At 39.6% G+C, this 5978-nt stretch overlaps 1 pseudogene; it reads right to left on the bottom strand.

The window, feature by feature from the left end:
- Positions 1 to 4192: 4192 nt before the first annotated feature.
- Positions 4193 to 5501, bottom strand: LOC108300311 (annotated as a pseudogene).
- Positions 5502 to 5978: the final 477 nt, after the last annotated feature.

Genomic DNA, 5978 nt, shown 5'->3' on the forward strand with positions numbered 1-5978 from the left:
ATGGTGTATAATAACATAGGAAATATGTGTTGACTGCTGATGTATATGAAATTTTTGACTGTTTGGGGGATAATCCCCCATTGTTCAAGGGTCAATTTTACATCAAGTATTAAAACACTGAAATAAATTTTGTAATTGTTTTGGCTTTTCACCAAAAGTGCATGATTTGCGATTCTGACTTTCCTTCACTTACTCTTACAGTAAAAAGATGACAGTAATATATTTCTTTTCATTAGAAAAATAGTTCATTGTCTTCCAGGTTAGAGAGGGAAAGAACCAAAAAGTGGAATTTTAGTTAAATTATAATTCACTTTAAATTGTCTAAGTTCCAAAAATCTAACATTTTATATAATTAAACTTAATTTTAATCTCAGTTATAAGTATTTCTTCAAAGCTTTCTACAAATTCTCCAAATTTGTTCACAGACAATATGTGCTTGCATACATGCATATGTGTGTATTATTTGTTCCTTTTAAAGAATAAAGAACAAAGCTATTCTTAGGATTTATGCTGTCAGGATTGCCTTATAGTTGACACATAATTTAATAAAAGATTCTTCCATGACTGGATAAGCTAACATCCTTCAATAGTATCCAACATGCAATTACATATAGCTTTATGAAAGAGTGACTTATTTAAGACAACAGCAAATTGTTGAGATGTAATTTTAGTTACAACTTGGCTAAAATCTACCTATAAACAATGTTAAAAACTTTCAGAATCAAAATAGCGTCACTTAAGACAGTGTGGCAATTCCTCAAGGATCTAGAAATAGAAATTCCATTTGATCCAGCAATCCCGTTACTGGGTATATACCCAAAGGACTATAAATCATTCAATTATAAAGACACATGCACATGCATGTTCATCGCCGCACTGTTTGCAATAAATAACAAAGACCTGGAACCAAACCAAATGCCCATCGATGATAGATTGGATAAAGAAAATGTGGCACATATACACCATGAAATACTGTGCAGTATTCCATGAGTTTGTGTCCTTTGTAGGGACATGGATGAACCTGGAAACCACCATTCTCAGCAAACTGACACAAGAACAGAAAATCAAACACCGTATGTTCTCACTCATAGGCGGGTGCTGAACAATGAGAACACATGGACACAGGGAGGGGAGCATCACATACTGGGGTCCGTTGCGAGGGGGTAAGGGAGAGATAGTGGGACAGATGGTGGAGAGGGATAATGTGGGGAGAAATGTCAGGTATAGGTGATGGGGGCATGGTGGTGGCAAACCACCTTGCCATGAATGTACCTATGCAACAATCTTGCATGATCTGCACATGTACCCCAGAATCTAAAGTACAATAAAAAAAATGAAAATAAAATGGAGCAGGGAAAGGGCATGAAGGAATGGTTTTCACACACAATTGTCTGATTTAAAAGAAAAAAAACCATCAACAGAAGACTCCGCAAAAAAAAGATAACCTTGCACAAAAGCCATCACAACCTTATGCAAATAAATAAATAAGTAAATAAACTTCTGCCAGAACATATACCCAGCAATTGCCTCTCCAACCTTGTGCTGACCCCAACCTTGTTATAAATCTTTTCAGCTAAAGATAATTCTCTCACAACAATTATGTAATTCTCTCCATTTTTTTCTTTAAAAACCTTTGTTTTCTTTTACATCTCCGAATATGCACAGAGATTTCTATGGCACACATATATTCATTGCAATTGCTACTCTGGATATCATTTCTTTTAGCATATCCCTGTCTGTTTGTTATTTAGGTTGATAAAAACAACAGCAAACTGCATAGGCTACTGGCCGGTTTTCCTAACTTCCCTGTAAAAGTAACTTACCATCCTTTGAGTTGCCAAATTTTCTGTACCTCAACCCTTCCCTTATGAAGAAGTGTATATATGTATGCACCTGTACCTAATTGGCTTATTGGACAATAGTTTCCCGGTGACTCTCCCACGTTATGCATATTAAATAAATTTGGCAATAATTTAAAGAGAGACAATCAGTTATAAGATAACTGAAGTGAATAAGTGAATATGGTCAATCTATCTTTTTAGCTTACATAGATCCTAAATTGCTTTTTCATTATATCTTCCTCCACCCAAAATATTACCAATAACTGATTGGAATCCCTTTAAAATAGCAAATGCTTCTCAAGTAGTACATTATTTCAAAGCAGTTATTTAAAGAATAGGGTGAATGGCAAATAAAATGCTACACACATCATGAAATATAGATTTAAAAATTTTTCTTTCAGGTAAAATGTGTCTCACTAGACTTAGGGTACATTTTCATCTTACAGGTGAGATAATTATTGCCTATAAAAGTACACTTAATGGCTGGGAGTGGTGGCTCATGCCTGTAATCCCAGCACTTTGGGAGCCCCAAAAGACCTCCCAGTTTCAAGCGATTCTCCTGCTTCAGCCTCCCAAGTAGCTGGGATTACAGCAGCACATGGCCACCGCCAGCTAATTTTTTGTATTTTAGTAGAGACGGGGTTTTATCGTGTTGCCCAGGCTGGTCTCGAGTGCCTGAGCGCAGGCAATCCACCGGCAAAGTGCTAGGATTACAGCGTGAGCCTCTGTGCCTGGCCAGCTTTGCATTTCTTCTCCTAAAGGGAAAAAACAGTGAGTGCGAGAAAGCCAAGTTTTGCTGTGGTGGACAGATACTTTTTTTTTTTTTTTTTTTTTTATAAAATTGTTTTCTTTTTTTATGCCATGAGATATCTTGATTATATAGCTTCAAAAGTATTTTCTAGACACATCTTATCCTTTCAAATTATTTCACCAGCCTTTCCAGCGCAGTAAGGGATGCTGGATCACAGTTCTTTCCACCTTCTCTTTTTGGAAGCAATACAATACTAATTATTTCCGTGGTAAAGATTTTTAACTAATAAAGAAAATCATTTACAAATATCAGAAATCTAGTTTTGAAATGTTTGCATTAATTTTGATGTGAATCAGTATTTTGTGTTTGTTTGTTTGTTTTTCAAGGCAGCAGCTTGACCAACAACTTGCTGATAAACACATTTGTACTGAGGAAAGGGAAAGAGGAAAAGAGAATGCTGCATTTCTTCATTGGACCTAAAAGTGCTAATTTCATTAAGGGATACATAAAAGCAAACAAGTGATGATGGTTTTAAAACTTTTACTGCAATACAACAATGAAGTAAACAGTAATCAGACATATACCAATTTTTCTCCAAACAAATCAACAATGTACACAGGAAAATAACTGTCTATACTTGTAGAGCTTCTCAGATCATGTTAGAAGGGCCTGTCTGGGCCCTTCACGGTACTTCACACCTGTAATCCCAGCACTTTGGGAAGCCAAGACAGGAGGATCACTTGATCCCGGCATTCAAAACCAGCCTAGGCAACATAGTAAGACCTTGTCTTTACAAAAAATTAAAAATAAGCCAGGCATGGTAGTGTGCGTCTGTAAGGCCCAGCTACTTGGGAGTCTGAGGCAGGACAATCACTTGAGCCTAGAATGTCAAGGATGCAGTAAGCTGTGATCAGGCGACTGCACACCAGCCTGTGTGACAGAGCAAGACTGTTTGCAAAAGAATTTTTAAAGGCCTGTAATTACCAAGAAATTTTAAAAGGGTTAAAGTAGTAGTTATTTTCACTCTAAGAAAATCTTCCCTTTCTCTCCTACCCCACCCCAGTACTTAACAGGATAGACTGGGCTTTCTTATACATTAATTCTAAACTTCTGTAAAGCAGCAACAATTAACCATCAATAATTTGGCATTTCTTCTTACAGTTGCCACAGTTTCTTTTTAATTTCACAATGCCATTATCTAATGTTTTCACGAAACAGAGACTGAAAATTCCACATAGCAATGATTCTTTCTGAAACCAATGTTAAGTCAAAGAAATACAAAGCCGGACATTATGCTAAATTTCTGAATTGATTACACTAAAAAGAGTGAAACCTAGGGAAAGTTACCTACTTTATAGAAGAAAGAAAGACCTGCAAAAGCAGGTTGGATTATCATGTTTGGATGTGCAGCATCTGCTAACTGAAGCAGACATGCACTGTACTCATCCCTGCCCTGCATCCTAGATCCCACCCTCCCCACCCCCAACAATCTATCATATACAAAGTATTGTGGATAGGATCCCAAGTGCTTCCAGACAAGCCACTGGATGTAGTTGGTGTGATGCACTTGTGTGAAGTGTAAGATATAAAAAAGTCCCTTTCAATCTTCATTCAAGTTCTGCTATAGAAGAAAATTGGTAGCCAAATTGATGTTCTCTCACAAATGAAATATGCTCCTATGACACATCTTTCAGGAAATCCTAATGCCTTTAACCTTTCTGTAGCTTCTTTATCTTAAGGTTACTTGAATGTGGCTCATAGGACCACTTCCAACTTTGCAGTTCCTCTCCTGCCACTTCCACCTTTCCTCCATGACCACCAGCTTCTTGAACTAGTTCATTTACCATCTGAATAAAATGTTCCTGGTGTGGGCTGATTTGCTACAGCAATTAACCTATCCGTTATAGCAATGCTGGAAAAGCAGGGAAGGATTCTATTGAGTAATTTGCCTTATCTGTCAAAACTGAGGATTATTCTATAAAAGTTCATGGGGATGATCTCCAGAACTTGTAGTTGTTGCTGTCATAGTTGCAGCAGCTGAAGACCGAGGCGCCTAGTACTACCTGCTTGAGGAAGGCTCAACCACAGCCTGACTTTTTCTACCTCCAGAAATTCCTGTTAAGACATACTCCACTGCTCTGTCAGGATTGTTGAAAATGGCTCTCAGGGCCACAATTACTTGCTCTTGTTTATAGCCCATGGACTTGGTCTTGGTTTCAGTTACCATATTCTCATAGGACTAACGTTTTACAGGTGCCCTTGCATTTTCAAAAAAGTTTTTTGCTTGTCTATTTTTTTAGACAAAATTTTGCTCGTATTGCCTAGGCTGGAGTGTAATGACACAATTTTGGCTCGTCACAACCTCCACCTCCCGAGTTCAAGCTATTCTCCTGCCTCAGCCTCCCGAGTAGCTGGGATTACAGGCATGTGCCACCATGCCCAGCTAATTTTGTATTTTCAGTGGACTTGGGGTTTCTCCATGTTGGTCAGGCTGCTCCTGAACTCCCAGCCTCAGGTGATCCACCTGCCTTGGCCTCCCAAGGTGCTGGGATTATAGGCAGATCCACTGCGCCCGGCCTAAAAAAGGTTTGACAGAAAAGAATCCCCTGGTGTACTCTCAGTTGATGTTGGGCTAGTAGCCACTGGTGTTTCTGCTGACCTCTCTGCAGGTTTATCTTGTTTCATGGCACCAGCAGGTACGTGTTCAGCACATGCCGTTCTTGGTGCTGGAGTGATAGACATGGGTGTAGATGTGGGAGCCAAGGCAGAGGGGAGGGTTGTGGCCTGAGCCACAGCAGCTTCTGTGGAGGAAGTAACTGCACAGTGGTGGCAGGATTTGATTGCTGAGTTGTAGCTGAAGCTGGTATTGTCGCTGCTTTGGGTTTTGTCACCATAAACTTACCAAGTTTACATTTTTTGAGAGCAGTATCATCATTGAGGATTTTGCCAGCATGAAATAATTCTGACCTGCTACCAGAAAGTCATCTTCGTCTTTTCAGTTTCACTTATTTTTCAGTACTTTCACTGTGTCTTCAGAATCAATGTTGATCTTGTAGGTTGATTGCCTAAGTCTTTAGGGTGACCTGTGTGGTACACCTCACAGCTCTACTGCAGGGCCATTGCTGGTGCCGACCAGGCTGGCTCTGTGGCTTGGCCAGGCCTTGGGGTCATTTGCGCTCCTTGCACTCTGAAAAGGAAGTTGGTGGGGGCTGGGTGTTTATAATGTTCACCCAGCTGGGTGGCCTTACAAATAGCCCAGGCCCCAGGTCATGCTGATGCCTCCTCGACTGTGGCTTTCTGTGTGAACAAGTGCACTGAGTCTGCAGGAAGCATGAGGAGTTCTGTGACATAAGAGAATCCACTAGCCCACGGCACAGGATGATGGT

Source organism: Cebus imitator, unplaced genomic scaffold (genome assembly GCF_001604975.1).
Source record: "Cebus imitator isolate Cc_AM_T3 unplaced genomic scaffold, Cebus_imitator-1.0 Scaffold26, whole genome shotgun sequence".
NCBI classification, from domain to species: domain Eukaryota; kingdom Metazoa; phylum Chordata; class Mammalia; order Primates; family Cebidae; genus Cebus; species Cebus imitator.